Source organism: Cynocephalus volans, chromosome 2 (assembly GCF_027409185.1).
Source record: "Cynocephalus volans isolate mCynVol1 chromosome 2, mCynVol1.pri, whole genome shotgun sequence".
In the NCBI taxonomy this organism is placed as follows: domain Eukaryota; kingdom Metazoa; phylum Chordata; class Mammalia; order Dermoptera; family Cynocephalidae; genus Cynocephalus; species Cynocephalus volans.
In genome coordinates, this window is record NC_084461.1 from 125,703,898 (window position 1) to 125,717,956 (window position 14,059).

A 14,059-nucleotide genomic window follows, 5' to 3' on the forward strand; every position below is an offset into this window, starting at 1 on the left:
CACACACTCTCTGTCTTTTGTTCCTTTCCCCTGCTCATGGTGTCTTGTTAGCACTGCAATGAATGAATCTTTCAGCAGGGAAAATGGGGACATTGGAAACATCAAAACCAATAATACTTTTCATCAAGTAGGAGCTGGTTATTACAGGAGTCTGGGGCTGAGCAGAGAACTCTAGTTTTTGAGGTCAGAGTAGGAGGGAAGCATCTGAGCAAAACATTTTACAGGCTGTGAACGGTTGCTGAGCTCTGGTACCCTGGAAGGATAAGACGTGCAAGGGAGGCCAGAAATTCTGCTTGGGTCCCTCTGGTCTCATTCTTTCCTCATTCCTCTTTCTTCCTATTGACAAGGGCGGCTCAGGCTCTTTCTCACTTGGCCCTTCCTTGTCAGTATTGCCTTTCAGCTCTCCCAGCCTGACATCCTGTAGATGCTGTAGTTCAGACAAACAGCAAGATCATCAAAGGGAGGAGCATGAATAAAAAATTGCTTTATGACATGCCTTCAAAGTGTCTTTTCAGAAGTTCAAAGGCTGTGGAGAGGAGGCAGGGGAATCAAAGGAGATGGAGGACAGCAATGAACTCTCCAAGGAATCGCTGGGCTTTTCATTGTATATTTTCTATGACGCCTATGATGTAAAAATCAAAAGTATTCCCAGCCCTTAAGGGTTCTCTGTAAGTAAATATGATGCAAAGGAGGACACAACCCACCTTGCTGGTGGAGGGCTTTGCCCTGGCCTTCTAAGTCACTCATTTGGTGCCTGCATTTCCTGTTTGGATCTCAATCAAATATTTTGATCTAGGAAGACTGTCCAGAGATGGAGATTGAATGCTGCTTATGTGGCTCAATGGAAATGAATAATTTAGTCTGTTCAGAAATTCCCCATTACCTCTTCCACTTAAAGACAAGCTAGAGTCCGGCTGTAGCAATGGATATGCAAAGGTTAGAAAAGATCTGGCATAGATCATAAGATCTTAGAGACTTCTGTTCTGACAAGTGGGAAAACGGAGGTTCCGCCTAAGGCTGGAGTTGGCCCTAATTGAAGTGCTGGTGGGAATACCATTGATATTTTCATGCAGAAATGCCTTATGTCCAATCTACCCAGAATGTCTTGGCAGCTCATACAGTGCCTGAAATACAGAGGGTGCTTGAAGGAAATGAACAAATGACCAAACAAATGAACAGCTTTGTTTTCGTAACCCTAGAGTAGATTCATAGGGATTCTCCTTGAACCAGGCAGGCCCAGAATACAAGAACAGCAATGGGGATGAGATTTTAATTGCTCTATTAGGTAAGTCTGCAAGAGATGGATATCCCAACTGAAACTGGACTGCGGTAGAAGGAATTTTGTTGATTAATATTATTGAAAACTCCAGGGGTAGATTTGACTTCTCCCTTGACTGGCTCAAGGGGCTCTGGTGATTCCTCAGGATTCTGTCTTATTCTCCCCATCTCTCAGCAATTCTTGCTGTGTTTTAGCTCTCCGTCTTCAGTTAGACTCTCCCTGAGGGGTGCCAAGGCAAAGGAACTATTGTTTGGTTAAGAACACAGTCTCTGGAGCCAGAAACAGTCTTAGTTCAAATCCCTAGCCCATTATTTATTTATTAGTTGTACAACCTTAGACAAGTCTCTTAACATTTCTGTGCCTCAGTTTCCTTGTCTTTAAATTAGAAATGATGATAGTCATAGCTAAAATTTATTGAACATTGGCTGGGAGCCTGGTATTCTAAGCTCTTTATATGTATAAACTCACTAATCTTCACAACAACTGGTGAAGTTGTTATTATTAGCCCCGTTTGGTAGATGAGTAAACTGAGGCACAAAAAATATTGCCTGTTACATGTATTGTAAAATGTTACAATATTGTAAATATTGCCTGTTACATGGCTAGTAAATATGGAGCCAGAATTCAAACCCAGGCAGCCTGGTTCTAGAGTCAGTGCTGTTGACCTCCAAAACACACCACCTGCATAATACAACTTACGATTCATGGAGTGTCTCACACACAAAGACGCTTGAGGCAGTTCTTGGCACATAAGGTTCATTAATTTCATTATCTTGAAAAAAAAAAAGCTGCCAGTTACTTTTGGCCTATATTCCATGCTCTCAATAACACGTACGGAGAAGAGTGATTACCTCTTCCTAAGAGTTCCACAAAACTCTCAGAACTGGGTCTTGTCTCTTTTGCTCCCATGTCCATTGTTGAACCAGTCATTGTGGCTAGGAGATTGCAGTGTTCTGAGGAGCCAGGCTGTTCCTATGCCCACCCAGGCACCACCTGAACCACATCAACTGAAAAGTGAAGGAGGGTTTCTTCAGAGCAGAAATGGTAGAGTTACTAAAAGCAGAGAGAGAAACAGAAGTGCCCTACACAGGTATCCACTGCAGCAGAAGAGGCCGTCTGCATGCCTTGGGGAGAAGAGGCATTGCTGCCGATGAAACGAGATGGTGGTCAGAGGCCCTCTAAGTCCTACTGCAGCCTCCAGCGTGGACTAGTGAGGGAGGGAGGTGGAAGGAGTTTGTTTGGAAAGAAGCGCCATCCTAAAGCTCAGCTCTCCATATCCCTCAGGGCAGCACAGAGAGGTCGAGTCAGGAAGTCCATGGCTTGAGTTCACTGAATCTGCAGGAGGGGAAAGAGGACATAATCACCCAAATGGTATGTGGGCAGGCCCGAGGCCATCCTGTCAGAAGCGCTGGGCAAGCATTCGTAACCACTAATGATGCCCCTCAAGGCCCTGGTGCTGCTCAGAGATGGTGCCCCCAGCCCCGAGCCCCCCATTCCCATGATCTCGGGTGAGTCAGGCAGTGCCGGAGGAGGCCCCCACCTCATTCACCAGTCCCACTTCCTTTACTTACTGGTGGTCCCCACCCACGCAGCCACCACACCCAGGTTAGCACTGACCAGTAGGACCAAAATTAGCTTCTGAGGGGGAAATGGGAGTGTTGGTCCAAGATGCTGTGGGCGGTGGATGAATTACAGAGGGACACAGAGATAGGGATATCAGTTCACCAGTTTCCACTTGCTGGGCCATCTATCGCTAGAGTAGGCATAAGGAGACGTTTTCTTTAGTGCTGTGCTGACAGCGGCTACCTCCAGTCAACTGTCTAAGGGTTAGGGTGGAAACATGAGCATGCAGTGGGTAGCAGCACCATAAAAATAACTTCACGGTAGAAGCTCTAGTGCTTTTTCACAACTACTTACTTACATGTGTGTGGGGGTGGGGGTGGGGTTCGACTCTTTCCACTTACTATTTCCCAGGCTGGTTATTCCAAAGACGACTTCTCCTACCCTGCCTAGCTTATCATCATCAATATACTGATGACCTTACTTAATAATTTATTAAAAAATGAAATCATCAACTTTATAACTTTCGCTGTCTAGCAGTTCTTCACTGAGATCCCAGAACCACGTCCTTCTGCAAACTCTGGGAACCTCATCCACAGTATTTCCTTCTCTCTACTACATTATCAGTCCGTCTTTTCTGACTCCCTCCTTTAAACCCTTGCTAAAATGACCCGTCCTAACAATAATCGGCTTCTCTCAACTCTCCATCATCCCTGTGGCTATACCTCTTTCCACCAAGCATCTTAAGAGAAGTTTGCTTGTTATCTCCACTTCTCAACTCCTATTACACTCTGGTGTCTGCTTCTACCTCACCACTTCAACTGCCCTTACAACAAGCAACTCTTGAGGTCTCCAAATGTTTTAAACTCCTCATCCCTATCAGTGAAAAAATAGAGTATGTGCCTCAATATATGAATATTCATTGTTAAATTATATGCATATGCTAATATATAAATATATTATGTAAAATGTAAAATATAAACCAAACTAAATATTTTAAAAGATTATTTAAATGTAGGAGTTTGAATATTTTCCCTATGGATATTCTCCTGTATACCTCTTTGATCTAATTACTGATACCAATACACTTAATTTTTTTGTCAGCTTTATTGAAATGTAATTTAATGCAATAAAATTAATTTTAAGTGTGCAATTCAATGAGTTTAGACAAATGTACAAAGTCTTATAACCACTACCCCAATCATACTATAAAACATTTTCATCACGCCCAAGATCCCTCATTTCTCTTTGTGGTTAATCCCTTACCTCTACCCCTGACAACTAGCAAGCAGTGACCTGCTTTTTATCACTATAATTTTGCCTTTTCTAGAATTTCATTTAAATTAAATCACATAGAATTTAATTTTTTTGTGTGCCTGGCTTCTTACGCTTACCATGGTGGTCTTGAGATTCATTTATGTTGCTGCTTGTATTGGTAGTTCATTCATTTTAATGGCTCTGTAGTTATATCCACCTGTATATATACATATATATATACCATAGTGTGTTTACTTGTTTACCTGTTGATGGACATGTAAGTGGTTTCCAGTGTTTGGCTATTTTGACTAAAGCTGCTATGAACATTGACATATAAATCTTTATGCAGATATGCTTTTATTTCTCTTAGGTAAATACCTAGGAGTAGGATTTCTGGGTCCTATGGTAAGCATAATTTTATATGAAACTGCCTGGTTTGTAAAGTGCCTGCACCATTTTGCATCTGTATTAGCAATGTCTGAGAGTTCTTGTTGCTCCCACATCCTCACCAACACTCGATGCTGTCAGTCTTTCATTTTAGCCATTGAAGGAGGATACGTAGTTATGCCTCATTGTGCTTATTTGCCAGCTATATCTGCTCTTTGATGAAATGCCTGTTTACCCACTTTATCAGGTTCTTTCCTCATATCATTGAGTTGCAATTGTTATTTATATATTCTGTATATATATCTTTTATCTGATATGTTGTGCAAATATTTTTTCCAGTGTGTAGCTTGCTTTTTCTTTCTTTCTTTTTTTTTTTTTTTCCTGGCTGTTTCCTTTGATGGAGTACAATTTATCAATTTTTTCTTTTATGGTTTATGTTCTATTTTAAAAAAGATTTGCCCTACCCAAGTTCACATATGATTTTCTTCTGTGCTTTCCTCTGAAAGTTTAATAAGTTTAACTCTTACATTTAGGTCTCTGATTAATTTTGAGTTAAATTTGCTTGTGGTGTGAGGTAAGATAGCTTGTTTGTTTTGGGGATGGTACTTCCCATTGAATTGCCTTGGCATTTTAGTTGAAAATCAATTGGCCATGTATTCATGCATCTATTTCTGGAGTCTATTGTGTTCCAGTCATCTGTATTTTTTTCTTTATGCCCATACCACATTGTCATAATTACTGTAGCTTTATAAGAAGCCTTGAAATCAGATAGTATAATCCATTACACTTTTGAAAATGAAAATTGTTTAGATCTCTCTACTTTTTAATGCATGTGTTTGAATCTATCATCTTGCTATTGGTTTTCTATTTGTTCCACCTGTGTTTTGGTGTTCCCTTTTTTCTTCCTACTTCATTCTTTTGGATTAAGTGCTTTTTTAATGATTTCATTTTTTAGCAACTTTACTAAGGTGTAATTTACATACCATAAAATTCACCCATTTTAAGTATGATTCAATGATTTTTAGTAAATTTACATAGTTGTGCAACTATCACAACAATTCAGTTTTAGAATATTGCTATCACCCTAAAAAGATCCCTTGTGCCTATTTGTCTTCAGTATGATTCCATTTTATCTCCTTTATTGGTTTAATTAGCTATTCCTCTTTTTTTTTTAAGAGGTACTTTTAGGGTTTATAGTATAAATCTTTAATTTATCATAGACTTTACTCAAGTATTATATCATTTGATGCTTAATGTAAGAGCCTGACACCACTGTATTTCCACCCCTTTCCCTGTCCTGCCTTTGTGCAGTTGTTGTCATTAATTGTATGTATATATGTACTAGAAACCCCTTAAATATAGTTGCTGTTTTTCCTTTAAAGAGTCACTTCTCTTTTAAGGAAATTTTTTAAAGTAAGAAAACTGTTTTTTATTTCTGGTGTTGTTCATTCCTTTGTGTAGATCCAAATTTCTGTTTGCTATCATTAGCCTTCTGCCTAAAAGACTTTCTTTAACATTTCTAATAGTGTTGGTCTGTAACAAATTCTTTCTTTCTGTGTTTGAAATGTCTTTATTTCAGCTCTGCTTTTGGAAAATATTTTTGCTGGGTATAGAATTCTAGGTTAACTATTTTTTCTTTCAGTACTTTAAAGATATTACTATCTTCTGGATTGCATTGGTTCTGACAAAAAGTCAGTTGTCAATCTTTATTCTTTGTCTTTTTTCTCTGCCTACTTTAACATTTTTCTCTTTATCACTGGTTATAAGCAATGTGTCATATGCCTTGTAGTCTTCTTTCTGTTCCTTTTTTTTCCCCCCTCATTAGGATATACATTTTCTTTCTTCGTATGTCTGGTAACTTTTGATTGGAGACCAAATATTGAGAATTCTATATTGTTTAGTGCTGGAGATTTTTGCATTCCTGTAAGTATTGTCGGACTTTGTTGTCCTGGGATGCAGTTACGTTCCTTTCATTGGAACACAGGCACACCTGTTTGTTTACATGTTGTCTAGGGGCACTCTTGTCCTTTAGCAGTGGGATCAGGTAGTCTCAGCAGTGGCTGTATGACCGACAGCCTAAAATATTTAGTGTCTGATTCTTTAAGAAAAAGTTTTCCAATATCTGGTCTAAGCTAATTTAGGCTCAGTATTGAAGTGGTATTCTCCTGAGGACTCAACCTGAAGCTCCATGTCTTAGGAGGTCTTTCCATTCTGGCTGATTGGAGCATGAACTACTCGTGGCCCTCTGTAGGCTCTGGGGATCATTGCTCCTACTTTATCCCTCCCTGCTCTGTGGCCTGGAAACTCTCTCCAGGCAGTGAGCTGGGGTGCTGTTAGGTCTCACCTCATTTATTTCCTTTTCTCAAGGTTCACGCTCTTGTACCCAGCCTAAAAACTTGTCCAGTGTCAAAAAACTGTTGTTTCATAAAATTTGTGTGTTTTTCTAGTTATTTAAAATGAGAGAGTAAATCAGTCTCTGTTATTCCATCATGGCTAGAAGCTGACGTTCCTCAACATTTCCTTTCTGACTTTTTTTTTTCCTTCTGATTGCAAAAGTAACATGTGTTCCTAACCCACTGGTGTTTCTACACCATTGGATCCAATTGGCCACCCCTGAGTTTTTGCAGTGACTCCACTTTCACAATATTGTCTTTCCCATCTGTGATCTCTCTCCTTCTTCTGTTTTTTGTTGGCTCTGCCTCTTTTGCCCACCTTAAATATTAGGATATCTGGTAGTACTAATCCTGGCTTGTCTCCATTCCTTCATCCTGTTGTAGTTTCAAGCACCACCTGGAAGAGGATGCAATAAATGCTTAGGGATTTAAAGTACAGCTTGGAGTTATCCAGTCCTAGATAGAAATCTCAGTTGTACCATGTTGTGATGTGGGCAAATGCAGGTTTTCTGGGAGTTAGTAACAGCAATTTCTAACATTTTTTGGGCTCTTAATACATACCTGGTGATGTGCTAAGTATTTTATACATATCTCTAATTCTCCACAACAACTCTATAACAGAGGTATTTTTATTATATCCATTTTATAAATGGGGAAACTGAGGTTTAAAGAAGTTAAGTTGCTCTTTCCTGGTGGACAAGCTAGAATTTGGACTTAGGTTTGTCTGACCAGACTAAGGTGAGCAATTGTCTTGGTTTCCCTGAGATTTTCTCAATTTTAACTCTGAAAGTCCTACTCACAAGGAAACCCCTCAGTCCTGGACAAACAGGGGCAGTTGGCCAACCCAGTAGATCTGTTCTTTATCTATACCCATTTCATACTTTCTGTATGATTTACTCTGTAAATGTATGTTGAGTAATTTTTTTTTTTTTTTTTGGTGCATGACATATAGTAAGTGCTTAAAAGTGGAAACTGTTATTACTGGTCCTGATTCTAATCCTTCTGAATATATTGCAGCAGACATTTGTCACTGTTTTTGGCTGCCCAGCATCAAACATCGTTCCTCTCTCTGGGAAATCACCCACTGTTTGAGGCATGACCCCTTTCCCACTCTGGAGGTTCACTCCACCCCACCACCCGTTGGCTGCTAGAGCACAGGTACATGGCCAGACCCCACCTATCAGAAGCACATGCCCTGACTCTGATCAGAAGCAGGGCCCACTCAGAATCCATCTGGGTGAGGATGGCAGTGGTTTCAGGCAGTGGCAGCATTCTGGAAGCAGAGGGCCAACTCAGGGCTGTGAACTACAGAGTCTGTTTCCAGTGATATCAGTAAGGGGTTCCTCACTGGACAGGTCCAGAATGAATTTGATGCATGCTCTTGGCTGCAGAGGCGCCAACCTGGTTCTCTAGCTGTTCTGGAAAGTCTGTGAATTGCCAGATACACTTTAGTAATTAACTTATGTGCTTGAATTAGTGAGAATTGCTGTCTTTTCTCTGCAACTGACCATCTGCATGTTGTGGGCACTTTAAACTTAATGGGTCCCAAACAGCTCATGATCGTTCATGAGAAAGACCTACATCACTTGTATTCTTTTCAAGCACAGTTCCTGATTCATGGGCTCATTAAAAGAGAAATCATAGAGTCACCTTCAACTTCTTCCCAAACCCCCAGCCCTCCGGGTGTTTACCAAGGAAGGGTTCCCTTCCTCTGCAGGCCCCATCACCTCTTGCCTTGATCGTGGTGCAGCCTTGGAGCTGGTCTTCTTTCTGCCATTAATGTCCGGCATGGCTTGTGAGAGCCAAAGATTGGACAAAACAGAAGAGAAAGGGAGGTGGATGAGGGTGGATTCAAACTGGAGAAGTCATGCCTGGGATAGGAGAGAAAAAACCCTCCTCCTCCAGGGGTTTGAAAGGAGGCAGAGTGAAAAATACAGTCGACCGTCATTATTCACAGATTCCACATTTGCATATTCTCTCACTCAGATTTATTTGTATCCCCTCAAATCAATAATTGCAGTGCTTTTGTGACCATTCATGGGTATGCTCAGAGCAGCAAAAAACTTGAGTTGTCTGATGCAGACAGTCCCCGCTAAGATGGAACAAGACAATGCTTGGCTTTTTTAGCACTGAAACCGTAAACAAGTGTCCTTTTAACAGTCTGTTTCGTGCCATGTTTTTTACATTTCTGTGGGGGTTTATTTTGGTGATTTTGTGTTTAAAGTGGCCCCCACACATAGTGCTATCTACTGTGCCTAAGCTCAGGAAGGTCATGATGTGTCTTATGGAGAGAATACATTACATGTGTTAGATGAGTTCACTCATGGCTGTGAGTTGAATGTTAATGAATTAACGGTATATATTAAATAAGGCATCTTTCAACAGAAACACACATAAAGCAAGTTATGTATTGATTGTTTGACAAAAATGTTGATCAGTTTGACAGGGACTTGCAGGAACCTAACCTTCTATTTTCCCTAGAAGTAATGGTTTAGTATTTGCTAACTCAGTGCTTGGGGTGACTTCATAGAACATAACTACTGTGAATAATGAGAGTTTACTGTATTCTGATGCTCACATTCAGCCCCTTGATCCTCAACAGTGCTTAGTATAGAAAGGGGTGTGTGGCTTCCTTAGACACCCAAATTAACACTTCTGGGAAATGATTGTATCAGTCACAATTCAACCAGAGAAGCAAAACCTGCCTCCAGTGGGCGCTCTGTGGCATGTTTGTTGACATAAGTAATTTTTTTTTTTCCTTAGGATCCGAACCCATGGCCTTGGTGTTATCAGCACCACACTCTCCTGAGTGAGCCATGGGTAGGCCCTGACACAGGTATTTCTTAGAGTAGAACTGGTCCTTGCCCTGTGACTTGAGGGAAGCTGAGGGCCTCGCAGTGGCCTCCGTCCCTAGCATTCCATTTGAATTAGTGGAAATTTCAACCACCACTTTGTGAATGGTTCCAGATGTGCAGGCTCGGGGAGAGCAAGACAGCTGGAAAGCCAAGCTTAAAATTAAAAGTTAAATTAAGCTTGGGGTGGGGGACAGTTACCATCACCCAAGGATCCAAGAAAGGGGAACAGTACCACTATGGAGTGCCTCGGGTCTGTTAAAAACGGGGGCTAGACCTGTCTTGATGACACAAGTGGCACACTAGTGGCAATTAACTTACCTTGGCTGTCAGCTCAAATCTTGGTTGTAAAGGCTCAGAGAGACAAAGAGATGCAAATAGAGTCCACGCAGAGTTACTGAGGAGGGAGAACTGTTCACTGGGATATTTGAGGGCAGATTAGCCTTCAGAAGGCAGTTTCAAAGGAAAAACCGTCGAGTGTCCACACAGATTCTGTCGTGGGGACTGAGTCACTAGGGATCCTCTGAGCCACGTTTCTCTAGTGGTTCAGATGCTGGGATGAAACAGTATGAGTCAGGGCTTTAGGGAAGATGGACTGGATGATATGTGTGGAAGAAATATTGAGGGGAATTAAGCTCCTGGCTTGATGTGGTGAGAATGCTCATAAGGCAAGCCAAATGCTATCCAGAAATGAAATGTCTGCTTGATATGGAAGAACCATGTGGCAAATGAGACTGCAGAATTAGAGCTGCAAAAACCAGTGGTTTGATTGAGAGTGAGCAGAGGCGCAGGACTGTGAGACCGGTAACCTGCTGTCACTGTGGGCTGACTTGCATCAGCCATGAATGTGGACTTAGGGACAGTTGTTCAGCATAAGAAGTTCTTATTGGGGGGTGACAGTGTGGAAAGTCACTGTGCACCATCAAGCATTGGGGAATGAAGAATGGTTACAATCCTGGACCTTATGATGAGACAACCTCTAGCACTTTCTATAGGCAACTTATAATCTCCCCAAGCCTCAGTTTCCTTGTCTGTAAAGAAGGATAAAAGTAGTTCTTTACCTACCTATCAGGGCTGTCAAAAGTACCAAATAAGGAAATTCCTGGAAAGGGTTTAGTTCATGGTAAGAGCTTACTAAATGTTAACTATAATTATCATAGTTAAGCAATACAATTTGTGACCTTATGATAAGGAAGGATATTTTTACTTCAGTTTCTGAAGTCAGAAAGAATAGACACGTGGAGAAGGAAATAAACAGAATGTAGGTGCAATCAAATGGATTTTGGCCAAAGTCATGAAGAGGGAACCTAGGAGAGTTCTCAAGCTATGGCAGAATTGTTTATCAAGTTAGGAGGAACTGAGTAACAGGGGTATGGGAGGTTGAAAGGGAGAAAGAGAAAAGAGGTGAGCTTTACATCCCTGTTAGCCCGACTGTCACCAGCCTGGGTAAAGCACCCACTGTGTGCAGCGTGCCCCATTAGATGTGGAATCGTATGGAAATAGATGGGTTGGCACCTGCTCGTGTGGAGCTCACTGTACACAGTGTCAGGATCAGCTAAGTGAGTGTAGTAATGATGTATGAATTAAACACAGCAAATGGCAGGATCACAAATCCAGGACAGGCCCGATTCTGTGCAATCAAAGGCCACACCCTCAGGGGCTTCATGTGTATTTCTGACAATCTGAGTGCCCACTTCTTTTACTGCACTGTTCTGGGTGTTCTATGAGGTATGCAGCCTGATCCTTGATTTTAATCCCGTTTTCAAAGAAGGTAAGTGGGGAGACCATTCTGGAGGTTTTGGTGATGTTATAGGTCAAAGGAGATGAGCCCAAACTGGGAGAGTGGGATTGAAAAAGAGAGGGCAGATGCAGAAGCAAGAGATATTACACTGGGTAAATATCAGTAAGACCCAGTAAGAATGAAGAATAAAGGGGAAGATCCCCACGGTTCTAGCCTGGGTGACCTGTTATCAGAGCTGGGGGACACTGTGGAATTTGGATCCGTGTTTCTCAAATTATAGATTGTTTAGTCAACTGTAGAGATTGTTAATGATGCAGATTCCTAGGATCCATCCCAGACCTACTAAATCTGAATCTCTGAGATAGGCCCAGGAATCTGCCTTTTTAGTAGTGACCCCAGAAGATTCTAACACAGGTGGTCTGCACACCACACCTTGACAGGTACCGGACTAGAGAAAACACCCATATTTGCTTGGTTCTCCAGAAAGCAGGGCTGGAGGCAAGGGCTAAGGTGCTAATACTTTAATTGGGAGGTGAAATCCGAGGATGAAGACCAGCAAGGCACCAGAAGATACAATGGGTCATTCTTCATGTTTCAAAATAAGTCAAGAAAGGTCAAACAGGTCACTCAGCATATTGGGGCTACTCCAGACATTTTGCAGGGAGAAATCGTAGCTCAGGGGTGTTGGAGGGGAAGGAAGTAGAGGAATCTGGCTCTCTCCCCACCCTGCCCTGACTCCTTTTTCTCATTGTGAAACTCGCCCCACTGGGAGTTAACTCCCCTGTGTTTCATGGTAGGGAGTCACCTGTGCTCTCAGTGGCCTCTCAGGAAGCCAGACCCCTGGGAGCAAAGGAGTAACCAGGGCAGATGGGATGCTGGCCTGGAGAGAAAGGAAGAGGAGTTGAGGGTGTGTGAGAAGGTGCACAGGTTTGTTCCCTAGTAGAGTAAAGAAGGCAGACTGGGAAAGGTAGATTTTCAGTTCTGTTATAAATTACAGTTTTGAAGCTGGATATGAAGAAGAAAGATTTCTAGGGAAATTATCTAAATAGAGTTATGTTAACAATAGTAGTAAGGAAGGAAGCCTAGAATTCGTATCCATAGTAAATGTCTTTAAACTTTTCTTTATTTGTATTTCTCCAGAACAACTTCCAGTAAAAGAAGACACTGATGATCAAATGATATGTGTGAGCAGTTGCAGATTTTTGCAAAAGGGAGGCTGCATAAATTCAAGGTATCACTTGTTTATTTTATATCCTGAATTAACTTTCCATCTTCCTAGTCCAAAGTTCTAATAAAAGGTTTCACTTGGACTAGAGAGCAAATGAGTTTGTGAATCTCATCCAAAATCCCACAGCGTTTTCTCTGAAGACCTCCAAGTTCCTAAGACACTCTAAAAGAAATACAAAAATAATGATTGTAATTCGTAAGGGCTGCCAACTACATACCGGATTCCAGAGAGTAATAACCTTGCTTAACGTTTACATGAAGATTTCCATCTGTGTGTTACCAGAACTTGGCTAATGTATGCAGGCAAATGGCATTAATCTCTCGTAGAAATAGGGGGAATTGAGTCACAGGAAGTTTAAATAACTGATCATGTCATATAAGCAGTCGGCAAGAAATAGACAATTAGACTTATTTTCCGCTACCATCCTGAACCGTTTAAAAATATTTTAGGTGGCTGTGAGATCTGATCTTGGGAAGAAATATCCCTTGACTGTTACAAAGATGTTGATAACTTAGTTGTGAGAAGTTATTTTAGTTGTGTGTGTGTGTGTGTGTGTGTGTGTTTGCTGGGGCAGCGTGTAAAAAATTGCAGTTGTTTTGAATGCAAACTATAATGAGGATGGGTGAGGGACGGCTGAGGATAGGTAGATAACTCGTGGTCTGAGGCAGAAGTTAAAGGATGGCGAAATGAACAGTGTATACATTCTTAGGTGCCTGTAGGCAATGTGGAAACCAATTAAGGAGTGAAGGTTTTGAACAACTGAAAGGGCAAACTGGGGCACAGGAAAAATGAGAGACTAGTGTCAAGCAAAGAGAAAGAGAAGGACGGGGAGGGATATCGTCGTAGGAGGTAAAGGAAATCCTTTCAGGAATTTATTAGAAGAGATATTTGCCATACAGACAAAAGAGAGGAAGACTATTTTATCAGCTGCATGTTTAAGAGCGATTGGTTGTTGGTGGCTGAATCTGTAATGTTCAGTCAAAAAGGTTTTATTGAGCAACAACCCCATGAAAGGTGTTGAGACAGCAATTGGGAAGAAGAGCTTGTCCCTTGCTTGCTGAGTGCCGTCTTTCTTCCCTAGGCCTTCACTTGCATACCTGTTTAGAAACAGAAGGTCAGCAAAGATGGTTGAACAGGATGCTTTGTCCCCAAGGTCTCTTCCAGCTCTAGAATTCTTTGATTATGGGCCAAGATTTCTAGGACTCCACAGAGGCTGTAGGAAATGTGTTCTTTGTAGGCTGGATCCCTGTAGGGTTGGATGTTTGTTTTAACTTACTGCCATCCAGTCTTATTTCTACCAGATAGAATGATTTTAGTTGTAAATTGACAGAAAGTCTAACTGAAGCCAGTTAAGCATACAAG

General features: G+C 41.4%; 1 long non-coding RNA gene across 1 annotated transcript in view; it reads left to right on the forward strand.

Moving 5' to 3' along the window:
* The window catches only part of LOC134367132 (uncharacterized), a 72,145-nt gene that overhangs the window by 2,923 nt on the left and 55,163 nt on the right, over positions 1–14,059 (forward strand). Inside the window, exon 2 of the long non-coding RNA XR_010022383.1 lies at positions 12,610–12,700. This is a non-coding gene — a long non-coding RNA (uncharacterized LOC134367132). The remainder of the gene's footprint in view (positions 1–12,609; positions 12,701–14,059) is intronic.